At 39.1% G+C, this 18400-nt stretch overlaps 1 protein-coding gene across 5 annotated transcripts in view; it reads left to right on the forward strand.

The window, feature by feature from the left end:
- Positions 1-18400, forward strand: part of RhoGEF64C (Rho guanine nucleotide exchange factor at 64C) — a 516396-nt gene that overhangs the window by 248235 nt on the left and 249761 nt on the right. Inside the window, exon 4 of one of the 5 annotated variants that reach the window (XM_073979768.1) lies at positions 6927-6952. The exons of the other annotated variants lie outside the window; for them this stretch is intronic. The gene's annotated coding sequence lies outside the window, so the exon portion shown is untranslated. The remainder of the gene's footprint in view (positions 1-6926; positions 6953-18400) is intronic. 5 annotated transcript variants of the gene reach the window in all.

Raw genomic sequence — 18400 nt, forward strand, 5'->3', positions numbered from 1 at the left:
TAGATTCGGTTACAAAAATGTTTAATATTTTGCAGTATGACACCACAAGCGTTATAAAATTTCAATGAGAAATTAATATTGTTAATAGTTTTGAATTTTAGTAAGGTATTAATTAAAAGGAATTTCAAGCCTTTCCTTGCTCTTCCTTTAAAACCTAAAAATTGCAATAATTCCCATCTTTAAGAAAATATTTCTTTGCTTCTTTTTGCAATCTTGAATATCCTGACCAATCTGTATTCATATGCATACATTCGTTTATTATCTAAGGTGTGTTAGGCTACAGTTTGTAAACGATTTCCAGAAATTTCTTTTCATTTTTTTTTTCTCAAAAAAGGAGAATTTGTTTGCTAGCTTCATTCACCATCGTCTTTCAGAGCAGGCTAAATATTTGACTATGTAAAATTTTGCCAAGCTCTTCTTACCGATCACCTCTTCTCCGTTTGCCCACTCGTCGTAACTTAAAAACATGACGCCTGGCAACGATAACAAATTGGTCATTTGACATTTGAATTGTTATACGTAACGTATTTACGTAGCTGCTGCCGCTGCAGCTACCCAACCAACCAACCAACATTCATATGAAAATGCCAACAACTTTGTTTTCGGTTGCTGTGTGTGTGTGTGTGTACTCGTTCGTACTATTATGGTGTTGTTGTACAGTTCCTCTTGTACTGCCGTTGGCTTCTTTCTATCAGTTTGGTGCAAAACTTTAACAGTATCTGCCCCCATTTGTTGCTGTTGTATGTCTGTCGGGATGGATGCATTATTATTGAACGTTATAAAAGAACAGCAGAAAAAAAAATTCAGCATTTACAAAAATTAGTGTTCCAGCAACAGCAAGCAGCTATGACAGTAGAAAAGTTGGCCTGTCCAAATATTATTGTGTCGAGCACACCTACATCCAGTCAAGAATGGAAATTTTCGTAAACATAAAATTCGAAATACAGTGAGGAAAATTAAATGCAGAAAAAACATCATAAAGATCTTTAAAATGTTGTACTCAATACAGACAAACTTTAAGGGGTCCTTATAAACGAATCTATAGACGAACATAATGTCGTCTAAATATACGATTTACAGGTCGTCTAAACATACGACTTAAATGTCGTTGGAACAGACGACATAAAGTCCTAAAGTCGTCTATATAAACGACATTAAAGTCGTTTACAAAGACGACCACAAAGTCGTATAAATAAACAAACTTAAAGTCGTCTTAATAGACCACCTTAAAATTTCCCAAATAGAAGACATTAACGTCGTTTAAATAGACGACCTTAAGGTCGTCTAAATAAAGACCGTGGAGTCGTCTAAATAAAGACCGTGGAGTCGTCTAAATAGCGACCTTAAAGTCGTCTATATACACGACTTTAAAATCGTCTAAATAGACGACCTTAAAATCGCCTAAATAGGCGACCTAAAAGTCGTCTAAATAGACGACCCTAAAGTCGTTAAAATAGACGACTTTGAATTCACCTAAATAGACGACCCTAGCCGTATTAATAAACGACCTTAAAGTTGTCTAAATAGACGACCTTAATCGTCTTAATTATCGACCTTAAAGTCATATAAATAGACGGACGACCTTAATCTTAAGAAACGACCTTAAAGTCATCTTAATACTTACTTAGCTGGGCTATTACAGAACATTTATTCTATAAGCCGAACTAAGAAAAGATCTCCAATTCTCTCTGTTAGTTGCTTCGCTCTCTGCAATACCGCGCTTTTTCATCTCTTTTTCCACTTGTTTGCTCCGTCGATTCCTGGTCCTGCCAGTTCTGGGGTACCGCCATATGGCCCGTATTGATACGCCTTGCGGGTTCATCATCGCTCATTTTTATGATACGCAATCGTTGTATCCCGAACGTTTATCTATACCGATGTCGTTGTATAGCAGATACAGTTCGTGGTTCATACGACGTCGATATTCACCGTCAACGCAGATCGGTCCGTAGATCTTTTGAACAATTTTTCTCTCAAACACGGCAAATACTGTTTTATCTGCTTGCGCAAGTACCCAGACTTCGGAACCATACATCGGCATGGGTAGTATCAGTGGATTGTAAAGCGTTATTTTTGTTTGACGAGTTGTGGCTTTGGCGGTGCCGAGGTAGACGAAGTCTTTTACTACCTCAAGATTATAGGAAACAACTTCAACAGTTGCTCCGAGCTCAATGGACGCATTGCGCGTCGACACCATCAATTTGGTCTATTTGCCGTTTACTGCCAGACCCACTTTCGCAGATTCTCCTTCGACCTTCCTAAAGGTATCAGTTACTTCCTTTACTGATCGTCCTATGATGTCTATACCATCAGCATAAGCAAGTAACATGTGGCTATTAGTCTAGATTGTGCCACTTCTTTTGATGTTTGCCTCTCGTATAACCTTTTCTAGCAGGATGTTGAAAAGATCACACGAAAGGCTGTCTCCTTGCCTGAAACCTCTTTTGGTACAAAACTCTTCAGAGAGGTTCTTTCCTATTTTAACTGAAGATATTGTGTCAGTTAGAGTCATTTTACAGAGCCGAATGAGCTTTGCAGGGATACCAAATTCAGACATGGCTTGGAATACCTTTATAATCGATAAAAAGGTGGAAGGTTTCGATCTGCATCTCTTGGGTCTTCTCCAGGATTTTCCGCAAGGTAAACATCTGGTCGATGGTGGACTTACCAGGTCTAAAGCCTCATTGGTATGGTCCAATTATTTCGTTGACCATGGGCTTTAGTCGTTCGCACAATATTCCTGACACTATCTTGTAGGCGATAGGGAGAAGACTTATGCCCCTATAGTTGGAGCATAAAGTCTTATCTCCTTTTATATGGACGGGACACAGGATGCTCAGGTTCCAATCGTCGGGTACGCGTTCTTCCTGCCTGATGGAGCTAACTAGCTGATGCATACACCTTATCAGCGTGTCGTCTCCCGTTTTAAACAGCTCGGCTGGTAGGCCATCGGCTCATGATGCCTTATTATTCTTCAGCCGGTTTATTGCTGCCTTTACCTCATCTTGGCCGGGTGGTATATATTCTATACCATCTTCTGGGATTGGATCTGTGCTATCTTCGTCGACTTCGCTACTATTGGATACCAACAGTTTGGAAAAAGGCTCTTTCCATATCCTAAGCACACTATCTGTAACAAATTACTTTGCTGGTCTCTACAGGAGAATGTGCCTGTACTAAAGCCATCAGTTTGATGTTTCACTCTTTGGTAGAACTTTCGGACTTCAAGCTGTCTCCTGTACATCTCGATTTGTTCACACTCCCGCTTTCTCTCTCTTTTTCCTGCTGAAAAGACGTTTCTCTTCTCTCCTTTTCTCCCGATATCTCTTGCGTGCGCTACGCGTTGCTACTGATTGTAAAGTAGCTATATATGCCGCATTTTTCTCTTCGGTAGCAGCACGACACTCCTGGTCATACCATGCATTCCTTGGTGGACGTCTCTGGTATCCAAGTACTGATTTTGTGGCTGTTTGCATAGAGTGGGCAATGTTTTGCCATTGTCCTGATATGTTATCGGGACGAGGAGTGCTTTAATTAAGCGATTGGGCGAGTTGAGTGGAATATGCTGTGGCTATCTGTTGTGATTGTAGCTTACCGATGTCCAACTTCCGTGTTGTGTCTGTACGCACTTTGTTTGCTATGTTCAATCTGGTACATACCTTTGCTGCAACAAGGTAGTGGTCCGAGTCTATGTTTGCACCTCGATACGATCGTACATCCAGCACGCTCGATGCATGCCTTCCATCTATCACAACGTGATCAATTTGATTTCTTGTTCTTTGATCTGGTGACAGCCAGGTGCCCTTATGACTATCGAGATGCTTAAATCTGGTACTGATAACTGCCATGTTTTTTGCAGCTGCAAAGTCTATCAGCCTCATACCGTTGTCAGATGTTTCACTGTGGAGACTGAATTTCCGGACTGTTGGGCCAAAGATATTCTTCTTTCAAATTTTGGCATTCAAATCTACTAGAATAAATTTAATGTCACGGGCAGAACAACCGTCGTCTTCTAAGCGCTCGTAGAATATATCGTTGGTCTGTTCGTCCTTGTCTTTGGTTGGAGCATGAGCGCAGATAAAGCTATTGTTGAAGAATTTTGTTTTTATCCGTATTGTGGCAGGTCTTTCATTCACTGGGGTGAAGCTGGAGACCAAATGTTTTAACCTCCGACCAACTACAAATCCGCAACCAAACTCATGCTTTGTGTCATGACAGCTATAATACAGTGCGTCATTTTTAGGTGTTGTTGTGACGCCTTTCCCAATCCATCGTATTTCCTGAATGACAGTAACGTCAGCCTTGTACTTTTAAAGTACAACTGTCAATGCGTAAACTGTATCTTTTCTATGAAGGGTACGAACATTCCAGGTGCAGACCATGGTACTTAAAAGCGGCTTTGTGTTTCTTTTTTCGCGGAACATGTCGCATGTGTAAAGGCAGTTCCTTAGGTGACACAACCGGGAGGTCAGTGTCCTCTTGAGATGAAAGAGGGACCAAGATAAATCCTGGGCTTTGTCATGTTAAAGCCGGTCAAAACCGTTCTTTGGTATATTTAATTCCCTACGTCACCAAGTCATTTTAATGGATGCCCTTTAAAGTCATCCAAATAGACGACCCTAGGTCTATAGAAACAACCTTTCTTTCAGGAAGGGTGTGTAGAAGTAACCTTTGTAACAGAAACGGTCTACAGAAGCACCCTCTCTTTCAGAAGCGGTCTATACCCTTTCTTTTAGAAAAGGTCTATAGAAGCACCCTTTCTTTTAGAAACGGTCTATAGAAGCACCCTTTCTTTTAGAAACGGTCTATAGAAGCACCCTTTCTTTTAGAAACGGTCTATAGAAGCACCCTTTCTTTTAGAAACGGTCTATAGAAGCACCCTTTCTTTTAGAAACGGTCTATAGAAGCACCCTTTCTTTCCGAAACGGTCTATAGAAGCACCCTTTCTTTCCGAAACGGTCTATAGAAGCACCCTTACTTTCCAAAACGGTCTATAGAAGCACCCTTTCTTTCAGAAACGGTCTACAGAAGCACCCTTTCTTTCAGAAACGGTCTACAGAAGCACCCTTTCTTTCAGAAACGGTCTACAGAAGCACCCTTTCTTTCAGAAACGGTCTACAGAAGCACCCTTTCTTTCAGAAACGGTCTACAGAAGCACCCTTTCTTTCAGAAACGGTCTACAGAAGCACCCTTTCTTTCAGAAACGGTCTACAGAAGCACCCTTTCTTTCAGAAACGGTCTACAGAAGCACCCTTTCTTTCAGAAACGGTCTACAGAAGCACCCTTTCTTTCAGAAACGGTCTACAGAAGCACCCTTTCTTTCAGAAACGGTCTACAGAAGCAACCTTTCTTTCAGAAACGGTCTACAGAAGCACCCTTTCTTTCAGAAACGGTCTACAGAAGCACCCTTTATTTCAGAAACGGTCTACAGAAGCACCCTTTCTTTCAGAAACGGTCTACAGAAGCAACCTTTCTTTCAGAAACGGTCTACAGAAGCACCCTTTCTTTCAGAAACGGTCTACAGAAGCACCCTTTCTTTCAGAAACGGTCTACAGAAGCACCCTTTCTTTCAGAAACGGTCTACAGAAGCACCCTTTCTTTCAGAAAGGGTCTACAGAAGCACCCTTTATTTCAGAAACGGTCTACAGAAGCACCCTTTCTTTCAGAAACGGTCTACAGAAGCACCCTTTCTTTCAGAAACGGTCTACAGAAGCACCCTTTCTTTCAGAAACGGTCTACAGAAGCACCCATTCTTTCAGAAACGGTCTATAGAAGCAACATTTATTTCAGAAACGGTATATAAAAGCACTCTTTCTTATAGAAACGGTTTATAGAGCACCCTTTTTTCAAAACCGGTCTATAGAAGCACCTTTTCTTTTAGAAACGGTCTATAAAAGTACCCTTTCTTTTAGAAACGGTCTATAGAAGCACCCTTTCTTTCAGAAACGGTCTGTCGAACTACCGTTTCTTTCAGAAATGGTCTATAGAAGCACGCTAAGGGCCTATAAAAGCACCCTTTTCTTTCAGAAAAGGTCTATAAAAGCACCCTTTTCTTTCAGAAAGGGTCTATAGTAGCAATTTTTCTTTCAGAAAGGGTCTGTAAAGGCACCCTTTTCTTTCAGAAAGGGCCTATAAAAGCACCCTTTTCTTTCAGAAAAGGTCTATAAAAGCACCCTTTTCTTTCAAAAAGGGTCTATAAAAGCACCCTTTTCTTTAAAAAGGGTCTATAAAAGCACCCTTTCTTTCAGAAACGGCCTATAGAAGCACCCTTTCCTTCAGAAAAGGTTTGTGGAAGTGTCCTTTCTTTCAGAAAGGGTCTATAGAAGCACCCTTTCTTACAGAAACGGCCTATAAAGGCACCCTTTCTTTCAGAAATGGTCTATAGAAGCATCTTTCATTCAAAAACGGTAGTTCTAATGACCGTTTTTGAATGAAAGAAAGTGTCTATAAAAAGGGAAGCACCGTTTCTTAAGAAAGGTTCTATAGAAGCACCTTTTCTTTCAGAAACGGTCTGTAGGAGCACCCTTTCTTTCAGAAAGGGTCTATAAAAGCATCCTTTATTTCAGAATGTGTCTATAAAAATGGTATGGACGACCTTAAAGTCATCTTCATAGAAGACGTCAAAGTCGCCTTCATGGACGTCGTCTGAAAATACGGGTTTAAATCGTTTGAATAGGCGGCCATAAAGTCATTTTCTATAGACGCTTTGTAGCCTTAAGTATCAGCTGGTATGTAATCAATTTAATGTGTGCTGCATACTTTCAGGCGCTATAGAATTAGTTTTTCTTACAATCCTCATACTTTTTTATGTTCAAAACACTGTGCCTTCTCCATCCCTTTGATACTCAAATTTTATGATAGCCACATTTCATAACTGTGCATAATAAATGCACGTTCTGTTTTAACCTACAGTAATGAATCTTTAGATTTCAGCTGGCCCAACAACATCCAGGTAAGTAAACGGATTGTGTTGGTACTCAATGTTGGAGCAAAACGAGAAAGCAAAGCAAAACATATTAAATGACTGCAAATGGAGGAAGAAAACAGGCGGCGGTGTTAGACAAACATAGAGACAGACAGACAGACAAACCATTTAAACATTAGACATTCTAACATTTCATCTATGGTCGTTTAGTTTACCCGCTCCATCTTTCTCTGTTCCCCTCCCAGGCAATGAGCAAACAATTCAGTGAGACTGGAGGACATGAATTATTAGTGTAATGGAAAGGCTTGAAAGAAAATAGGCAACAACAAAAAATAGCCTCTTACAGTTATGAGGAGGCAAACTAAGCATTTGTCTGCTATACAATGAAGTTGTGCTGTGTTTTTTTTTTGTTCTTCTTCTTCTTAGTTTTGTCTTTTTTTCCTGTCTTTAAATACAATCATCCATAAGGGCGACGGAAATTGCATAATGTAAAATGTTTTAAACGGTTCTTTAACTTTGGTCTTTTGTTTTTGTTGGCATGTGTTCCTTCACTGGCTGTGTGTGTTGTTCTTGCACTCTTTTTGTTACACATGGCATAGAATGCAAATTTGACAGTTGATATTATTCATGTGAATAATGCAAGTCATACTTTGCTCGTGATTAAAACGTCATTTTAGCTATTATTTTTCATCATCATCATCAGAGCAAAGCGGTCGTTGTCATCATTAGCATAGCTGAACTTATGCGCTGAAATTAGATATCTCAAATGCCAAAATTCATATGCAATTCACCGGTGGAATATACATACATATGTGTATGACTGTCACTGAACATATTTACCTAGGTTTATTGTTATACGTTTCGCCCTCTCCCTATCCCACTCTCATCATCTCGCTGGCTTAATGATATATTGTGAAGTGAATTTCATTTCCCCAGAATACAGGGATAATAAAATGGCATGAACATGGCTATAAGAACGGCAAAATTGTATTATATTTCCTATTTTAATGAGACAATTACTACAAAATATTACAACCGGGAAATTCAATATACAAAAATGCATTCCTATTTTTTTCAGCTGATTTTTATAATCTACACCACTATGTGGGGAGGGTAAGATAAGTTGGTTTTGGCAAAAAAAAAAAATTGTAACGCATCGAAATAATGGTCGTAGACCCATACTTACATACCAAAATGAATGTCTCGACGAGCTGAGTCGATCTGGCTAAGTGTGTCCGTCCGTATGGCAATCTAAACTTTGTAATCACGATACAGGTCGCAATTTTGATCGTAACGTCACCAAATTTTGGGTATTGATGAGGGTCAAAGAGGCGACGAAGCCTGTCGATTTTGGTGATGGTCAGATATGGGCAAAAAACGTATGTGAGAAAAATTCAACGTTTTATTCTTATGCGAATATCTCCGCTTCTAGTAAGAGTATTTAAAAAGGAAAGAAGAAAAGTTATCTGTTACATTGATGTGAAGGTTGTCGTAAGTGGTCAAACAACGGAAATATCGCAAAAGTCGGTAATGCATTCGCATTTTTAATTTTTTTGTAATCACGCTACAGTCGGAATTTTGATCGGAGAATCACGAAATGGTGGAAGTCCCACAAAGAAAGAAGCCTACTGATTTTTGTGATGCTCAGGTAATTTTCAGGGGTCGGAATGGGTAGACAACTTATGTGGAGAAAATTCAAAGTTTTATTCATATGCAAATATCTCCGCTTCTAGTCGGATATTCCAAAAGGAAAGCTCGCCAATGAAAGAAGAAAAATTCTCCTTTACATTGATGCAAACTAGGTTGGCGTAGGTGGTCCAAAGATGGAGATATCGCAAAAGTCGGTAATGAATTATATTTTTCCATTTTTTAAATCGCGCTATAGGTCGCAATTTGGTCGCGTCGTCACGAAATTTTGAGAGTTGATGCGACTACCACAGAAGCATATTAAATTTTGTGATAGTCGGGTAATATTCCCTAAAATAAATGTTTAACAGTGAAAAGCTTATGACGATGATCAGAACGACTTTCCATAACTGAAAAAGAGTCCAAAATCATATTTCTCTAACATTGAAGACCACTGCAAAAGTTTAAAGCATGATGATCTGCCAATTGGACCCTTTATACAGAGAGTTCACGTTCTGACGGATATACTTGGATATTTTTGGCCTGCAGCAAGTGGGATGTAACGAGAAAGGCTTTTAAACATAGAAAAAAATAGTCGATTGGGCTGGAGGTACAATCTATTTGGATCATTACCTCGAATCGCAAACGATTAAACTTAGCGACTAAATTACGAACTGGCACAACACAAAAACTGGAATAGAGAAAGCTGAAAACGCAACGATCAGCTGCAAAATACCCCACTAAACTTACCCAATTGCTTAATGAAAGCCTACGACGTCACCCCGATAACATACAAGGGCAAAAACAAACTATTTCCCACTCCCTGCAATAAACCGCAAAATCCTACGTGGCTACAAGAGGCCTCCCCTAAGGAATCCATTCGACGCCCTGCAATGCCTTTCTGCTATGAAAACGCTTAATGCGACATATAGGTTTAGGATAAATTGGGGGAAAGGAAACCGAAACAAGTTCCGCCTTGCCGAATTTTTTATACCCTCCACCATAAAAAAATTCTGAACTAAAATGGAATAATTAGCATCCTGTTAGGAGCAAAAATTGTTCGACCCCCAAATGCCTAAATTGGGTAAAAATTTAAAATGGTACCTTCATATGGGGGATATACCAAAACATGGAGTTAAGTGGACGATTTTTTGTTTTGGATTTTCGGCACCTCTGAGAACTTCAAATGTCAAATTACAGCTGGTTCTGTTAAAAGTTGTAGCTAAAATCCTATAGGGGCTAAACCAAAAAATTAACCTACATGGACGATTTTTGGTGGAGAAGTTTCGCGACCTCTGAAAACCTCAAGTGTCAAACTACAGCTAGTTCGGTTAAAAATTGTAGCTAAAATCTTTAAAATACTTTAAATCGGGAGATACCGTTATATGGAGCCTATACCAAAACGTGTAAATGTCTCCACCATATTTGGTGCAGACCTCTAGAAACTCCATATGCGTAATTGGAGTCAATTTGGGCGAAGAATGTAGAGAACAATCTCAGCCAAAGATCTGTTCCGTTTAGCATATCTGCATCCACCACAATCAAATCGGTGAAATATAATGATGTAGGGAAAGGATGCACTTTCGAGATTGCTCCTTTGGGTCTGCTGCCATAGAAGTTACGTTGCTTCTTGCTGCTCGAGAACATCTCTCAGTATTAGGCCGGGGCGATTTGTATGGAAGGAAAAAAGTGATAGTGGGCGCCTGGAGTTTTTGATTCTTGGGATTGTACTGGGCAAAAAAGTCCACTATACCATATGTCTACTGTGAAAATCGAGCCCCCGGATTTTGACTTGAAAATTTTTTCAAGGATATTTTGGCCAAACCATATCTCAGAAACTTGACCTATCCTGAAAATTTCCTTTTGCGTTCTTAGTACACTCACCAAGGGCTTTCATCTCCAAAAGGAAATTTCCACCCACTGACTTTGAGTCAAATTTTGTAGCACAGTGTAATTTATCGATATTTTCCGAAAAATGTGCACTTTCTCGGGGCCATAACTGCCTGAAGGAGCGTTCCAATGCTTTTGCGATGTACTAGAGAGTTCTTAATTATTGTCTTGGCTACAATTTTTGTCTTTGTGTTGGATCGAAAATCTCAGTGGTTTGGCTGTTACATACATGCCAAAATATCCAAAAAAAACCTTGAAAAGAAACTTCAAGTCAAAATCCGGGGGCTCGATTTTCACAGTAGACATATGGTATAGTGGACTTTTTTGCTCACTACAATCCCAATAATCAGAAAATCCAGGCGCCCATGGTGGTGTTCAAATCACCCTACCCTACTCAGTATGTCTCCAATTTCGTCGTTGGAATATAAAACACCCTCGTCTCCGCAACAAAGTCAGCGACATTGTGGACTATGAGTCGGAGAAAGGGTCTAAGGTTATGATCAGGAAACAAAGCTTACCTTCACCTGTTCACCTGTAGCTCCAAAGTTGCGATAGTAACAACATTTTGCATATACATGTATCCTACCTGAAGGCTTCCTTATACACCAGTCTGTCCAGTACAGAGCTACTCGCTTGAGCTTGACCCTAGTGAATGAATAAATGATGAATACTTGTATCCCGTGTTATATGCCTGATATTAGTTCAATATTGGAAATAAGCGTTTGGTGCCAGAGGATGCTCATCATGGATTTTGATATTCCGGTCTAGGCAATGACAAGAGGGCACATTGTTAGCTCCATATTTTGCACGGTGAACGAAGACGATACTAAGAGGATAAGAGGAGACAGTTCGTCAGACATAATTTTTCTTTTTTCATACCATCTTCCATTCATCGTCTCCGTTAACAGACCACCCGATTTCATAACCTTTAACCGCCGAACTTTTTTGAACCATGGAAAAGCTGATTGGCGATGATCGTTCCCGTCAATAGACATCCCCGATTTCATAATCTGTAACCGCCGAACATGTTTGAACCATGGAAAGTCTGATTGACAGGGATTCAGAAAATTTACCAATCATCGCTATCGAGAGTGGGCCACTCCCTCAGATCCTCGCATAGCTAAGAGAATTTTCGGAGACATCATCACAGCTGCAGCCGCCCATTATATATGTATCTGCTGTTAGAATATTCGCAATTAGATCAAATTTTGTCGTACGAACCTTGCAGCCCCAAAAATTAGGTAACTTAGCAAAAGTGGCTAGATCACCTGAAGTAAATGTCGCCTTGGTACAGCATTAAATAAATTGTGGGTAGCGGTAAAATCACTCTCGAATTCGGGAAAGAAGGATGATGGAACAGCTGTTACTATTACTGGAGGGACAGTAATAGATCCGAAGAGGTGTGTGTTATTTTAACTGGCAATTTACAGAGCACTCCGAGAGTGACCGGTGAAGACCTGTGAGCTACACCATATCAGAGTCCTCTCAGCAGTGGGAGGTACCATCATGATTTATCATGAGCGATATCGTCCCAAATCCGAAATCATTCAAAGATTCGAAAAGCTGCAATGGGATTCGTTCAGCCATTCACGAACTGTTAGATCCTTGGTGTGTAAGGTGACAAAATGTTCACGTACATTATACAACAACAACTACCTTACTATACGGAACCAGCCATCTAAATAACAACATACACTAATAAGTCTTATTTACTTCATACTCCAGGTCACTAAAGTATTACAGAAATGGTTGAGAATGGTGAGCTTACTACTGCAGGGAGTTAGCTACACGGGTTGGAACAAAAGACTGTTCTAAATCCGCCGACTTACATCTGGGTGTTATAGGGTTGGGAATACTTTTTAAGGGCTACACATTATGTTGTGGTGTATAATACATACACAGGGCTTTTGAGTCATCTGTTCCACTGGGCCTTCATGGTCAGCAGTTCCACAGGGCCTTCGGGTCAGCTGTTCCACTGGTTCCACATCTACAGCCGAACATATCGTGTTCCCAAATATCTAAAGCGAACGCCGACTACATCGAGTTCCCGAACGTCTACAGCCGAATGCAGAATCCATCGTATCACCGACCATCCACAGCAGAACTCAACGTAATCCTCAACTCCCACCGCCTAACACCGAATACATCGTGTTTCCGAACACACGAACGCGCACGCATCGTGTTCCCGGTCATCCGCAGCCGAATACCGAATCCATCGTATAACCGATCATCTACATCTGAACTCCGAATATATCGTGTTCCTGAACATATACAGCCGAACACCGACTATATCGTGTTTCTGAACATCTACTGCCGAACACCGATTACATAGTGTCCCCGGTCACCCGCAGCCGAATACCGTATCCATCGTATCACTAAACATCCACAACCGAACTGTAGTGGGCGTGTTACCAATCATCTGCGGCCAAAAACCGAATCCATCGTATCACCGATAATCCATAGCCAAATTTGTCGTTTTTCTGAACATCTACAGCCGAACACCATCTACATCGTTTTCCCGATCATCTGTAGCCGAATACCGAATCCATCGTAACACCGAACACCGAACGACAAATACATTGTGTTCCCCAATATCTGCAAATCAATCTGGAAAGGGAGAATAATAGTCTTCGAATTTCGCAAGGTCTATCAGAACCACTATCAGTTTCAGGACTGATACAAGTTAACAGCCTCCTTTTTAAAGCGTAGACGCGTTCCAAAACGCGACTCTGCCCACAACTTAGCCTCCCCTAGAATCGATTTTGGCTGCGATATTCATCTATAATATTCAAAGGTTTTACTTTCAGTATTGCGTTTAGCTTTGGACATCATCGCTAAAGAAGATAGAAGCTGGGCGTTTTCACTAGCCAGTTTTCCTAGTTTGATTCCTTGGAAGCATATACGACCAACTACTCAATGTATAACATGAGATTCTGACATCAGGAGAAGAGAGCGATTAGCCCTTTCTTCGGGCGATATACCAACACAAGGATCTACCTTCACATTTTTTGTGGAGAAGTTTTGTGACTGCAGAGAACCTCAAATGCAATGAACGAGTAGTTCAAAAAATGTAGGAAAAACCTTTAAAATAGCGAAAATCGAGAGGTAACGTTATATGGGGACTATCCCGAAACATGAATCTATGTTGACAATATTTGGTGAAGAAATTTTGTGACCTCTGGGAAGATCAAATGCCAAATTACAGGTAGTTTGGTAAAAAATTATAGCTAACATTTTCAAAATGCCACAAATCGGGGGTATATGATGGCTATACCAAAACATGGACATGTGTTGACAATTTCTGGTGAAGACATGTTGTGACCACTAAGAATCTCACATGTCATATTATAGCTATTTTGTTAAAAAATTCCATGTAAAATCCTCAAAATGCCGAAAATTGGGAGGTACAGTTATATGGTCGTTATGGGTATGGGTATATGGACCTATGTTGACAATTTTTGAATGAGAATTTTCAAAGTGCAGTGAAAAAAATGAAGCTAAAATACGGAAAATTGAGTGGTACCCTTATTGTGGAAGCTAAATCTGTAGTGCGATTCTCTAACTCATTTTTTGAGTTACCGGCAATAGTCGGTAAAATTAAAATGCTTATAATTTCAATAGAAACCGATGTTTTTCGGCAAGTTAACGACGAATAAAAAACAGTCGTAAAGTTGTACCGATATCAAGTGTGTTGCCAACTTTTATTTGTACTTTTCATTCATAATTTTGAGTTTTAATTTTACCGATTTTTGTCGGTAACTCAAAAAATTAGTTACAGATTCGCACTACAACTCAGAATTTTATCCTGATCATGAATATATGTTATAGGGTCGTACATGATTATTCCAATGTGTTACAAATTGAAAAACTACTGTGGGGGACCGTAAAATAAGCAGAGGCAGATGTGGCACATAGTTGAAATCTTCTAAAAAATGTTAAAGTCCTCAGTGTGAGTCCCGATTATATTCAGAAACGTAAACGATTTCTGAGTAAATTCTATCCCACTAATATCCCATCATTCGTCAACACCCTGTTTATTTATCTCAACGAATTATGGAACTTGTGCTTATAATGAATTGTTGTGCTCTACTTCAATGTGCACTTCATTTTCAACTTCGTTTTGCTTTCTGGCAATTTTGTCTGTCTGTCTTCTCGACTTCGTTATGGAAATTATTCAAATGTAAAATAAAGTATCTTTTTCAGAAAACCGAAACCGAAAAAGAAATATGAACAAGAAAAAAAAACTACAAGTACAACAAAAACGAAAGACTGAAACAGAAATGACAAAGAATGAAGTATTTCCAGTACGTATTAACTTCAACTCGATACTTTTGCAATTGTTCTTCTACAATGGAAGAGTGAATTTCAGTTTTTTTTATTTTGTCTTTGAAATATTATGTTAATAATTGGGTGGTGGTGGTAGGTACAGTTCAGAAGTTGCATGAGTTCCATAAGTTTATAATGATTTTCTTACTATTTTTTATTAATCTCTGAGATGCGATATGTAGATTAATACGAGTTATGTCATGTCATAAGATCAGTGCATTTCTCACAGTTAAATATCGTTTGGTTAATTGTAACCACAACCAATGCTATTGTGTTTTATTATGTGTAAGTATTCTTTTAAGAATGAACATTTCAAAATGTACTTACCAAGAAATTTGTTATGGCAATTTGTTTAAATACATACATTTGTATACATATTGTATTGTATATCAGAGGTTAAATATCTAACCTTCCTGTCTGCAACTTTGATGGATTGCTGTTGTATTTCTTTTGTGTTTAAATATTGTTATTTTTGGAGATTATAAATCAATAGCCAGCTTAAATAGCAATAATCTTTCAAGCAAACAATATACTACTAGCTTGCCAAAGACAAAGTCCTTTAAAGATTTGAAAATGAAAATAGAGCACTACTACAAACAAAAGAGTCTGTTAAATCGATATTTAAGTTAAAATAATGTTCCAAAGCTATGAACATGTCCATACATACATATATTTTACTTTTATATATAAATGAATGGGGTTATATTAGTCAACAATATACTCTATATTTATACAGTCCAAATCGCTTATAACGTCGGTCAAGGGACCAACGGAATTTGTCGCTATAACCGATATGTAGTTATAAGCGATAGGGCTATAAAGGGCCCCAGCGATTTGGGACTTTTGGATATCGACGTTATAACCTATAGGACGTTATAAACGACGACTTTATAAGCGTTTTCGACTGTATAGTAAAAAAAATTTCCTTTGCAAAAAATTTCCTTTACATCTAAGAATTTTTGGTATAGAGGCTAAGGAAAATTTTTATACCCTCAGCCTTTAGGCTAAAGAGGGTATTTACACTTTGATACGGCCAAAAATGTGCCTCATCGAAATAATGGTTTTAGACCCCAAGTATGTTTGTACGATATCCGTTTCAGACAATTTTGAGTAGATATAGCAATGTCCGTCCGTCTGTCTGTCGGTCTGTCTGGCTGGTGCGCACGATAACTCGCGAACGGATCAATTGATTCGGTTCAAATTTTGGGTATCGAAATATTTTGTCCATATTCGATTTAGGTTCGAAGATGGGCCATATAGGTCCACTCCTTCAGGTACCTCTCCCACAAATGTTCAAAAATTGTAGCAAAACTTGTGCGCACGGTAACTCTTGCAGGGAATAACCGATTTGGTCCATTCTTTGCACATCGTGTAAATTCTACCAAACTAAGATGAGGTTCCAGTATGGACTCAATCGGTCCACCCCTTCGAGTACCTCCCACACAAAATTTCGGAAAATTTCAGTTTAGGACCTGGTGTCGAATCGCTTTGATTTTTGTTTACGCAAGTTGTATTCGCTGTCCTCTATACGATGCTATAAGTTTCATTAGGGGCAAGTCCATACTTCCTGAGCAAATAGCCTGAAAGTTACAAAAAACCCTATGACACCGTGTGTAGTGGTTGGAGAGCAAGATAACTCTCGAACGGATCTGCCGATTCGGTCCAAAATTTGGCTTTCGTAATATTTTGTCCAAACTTAGTTTAAATTTGAAGATAAGCCATATCAGTCCACTCCTTCAAGTACCTCCCCCACAAAAGTTCCAAAATGTTCAGAAAAATTGTGCACATGATAACTCTTGATGGTAGTGACTATACTCTACACATCCCAATATTTCTACCAAATATATATAAGGTATGAATATGGACTATATTTGTCCACTCCTTCGGGTACCTCTCACACAAAATTTTCGATAAGTTTACTTTAAGAACAGCTATGGAATCACTTTGATTTTTGTTGAAGCCACTTTTATTCGCTGCCTCAATTACGACGGTAAAAGTTTTTTTCAGGGGCAAGTCCATATTTCTTGAGAAAACAGCCCAAAAGTGTAAAAACCTTCTACGGCACCATGTGGTAGCTGGAGAGCCCGACAACTCTCGAACTAAATACTGAGTTGATCCAAATTCGAAGGTGGTGCTTGTAGATCCACTCCTTCCGGTACCTCCCCCACAAAATCGAAAATATTGGCTAAAATAGTACGCGCAAGGCGACCAATGTGGTCCAAACTTTGGATCTCCTAATATTTTGTCAAAATTAAGTTTAACTTCTAAAATCGCCCATATCGGTTCTCCCTAAGGGTACTTCCTCCAAAAAAGTTCAACATTTGTGACTTAGTGCAGTTAATTCCTAATCCACATTATTGTCGGCAAGTTCAAATGTCCAAAAAGGGCCACAAAATTCTGAAGAGACCGTAAATACATTCGATCTATCCGTAGATGAAAGTTTCAAATCACATTGGCTGAGGGTATATCTCTTGTTAGGATAGAGCTTTGTAGTTTGGTATATGTAGACGTTTTTATTACTCCTAGGATGTTTGGTATTGCAAATGGGCTATATGGTCCACGTTTTGATACAGTCCCAATAGAACGGCACCACCCGATTTTCAGTATTTTAAAGGTAGTGGCCTCAATATTCCACCAAAATGGCTGAAAGTTAGTATTTAGTCTTCATTTGGGGTATTAAACATTCCATATGAAATTTTTCAGTGTAGGTCCACGCCTTAATATATAATGGCCTCAATAACGTTCCGAAATGGCAGAAATTTTGGTATTTAGTGTTCGTGAGGGGTACAAAACTTTCCCCCCGTAAATTTGTCAGCACAAGACCACGCCTTAATAAAGCCCCCACAGAACCGTACCTCCCGATTTTCGATATTTTTCGGTTATGGGCACAATAATCCATCGAAATGACTAAAATTTGGCATTAAGTCTTCGTTGGGGGTATTCAACTTTCCCCCCTAAATTTGTCGGTATAGGTCCATGCCTTCATTTAACCCCCATAGAACGGTACCACCTGATTTTCGTTATTTTTAAGATTGTGTCCACAAAAACCCACAGAAATGACTGAAATTTTGTATTTAGTAAACGTTTCGAATGAAATTCATCGATATAAGTCTACGTTTCGAAATAGCCCTCATAGAACGGTACCTGCCAATTTTCTTAATTCTGAAGGTTGTGATGTCAAGATTCAGTCTTCCATAGGGTTATAAAATATTCCGGAAGAGAAATATGTCCGCGTCTTTCTATATCCCCCATAGAAGCCTACCTCTTGATTTTCGGCGACATTGTTTTACCGAAATTTCTGAAATTCGGTATTTAGTCTTCTTCATTAACAAGGGAAACAAATTGTTCCATTTTACTATAATACAACTCCTGATGGAGGGTATGGCCGAACTTAACACCGTTGTTACTTGTATTACATTGCAGTTCTAACCCACATACATATGTATTTGACAATTCGGTTATTTAACCGCTACTTCAATTTGCATCAATGGAAAGGTCAAAAGTTCTTGTCCATATATTTTTTTAAGCAACTTTACTGAAATATGCTCTGCACAAATTAAAATATGCAACAAAAAATAAACTTGGGTATTTTTAAAACATGGTGATTATTTTCACCAGCCAAGTACTATCCGA

This window comes from Musca autumnalis, unplaced genomic scaffold (genome assembly GCF_047663935.1).
Source record: "Musca autumnalis isolate F117 unplaced genomic scaffold, ASM4766393v1 scaffold_4, whole genome shotgun sequence".
Taxonomy (NCBI): Eukaryota; Metazoa; Arthropoda; class Insecta; order Diptera; family Muscidae; genus Musca; species Musca autumnalis.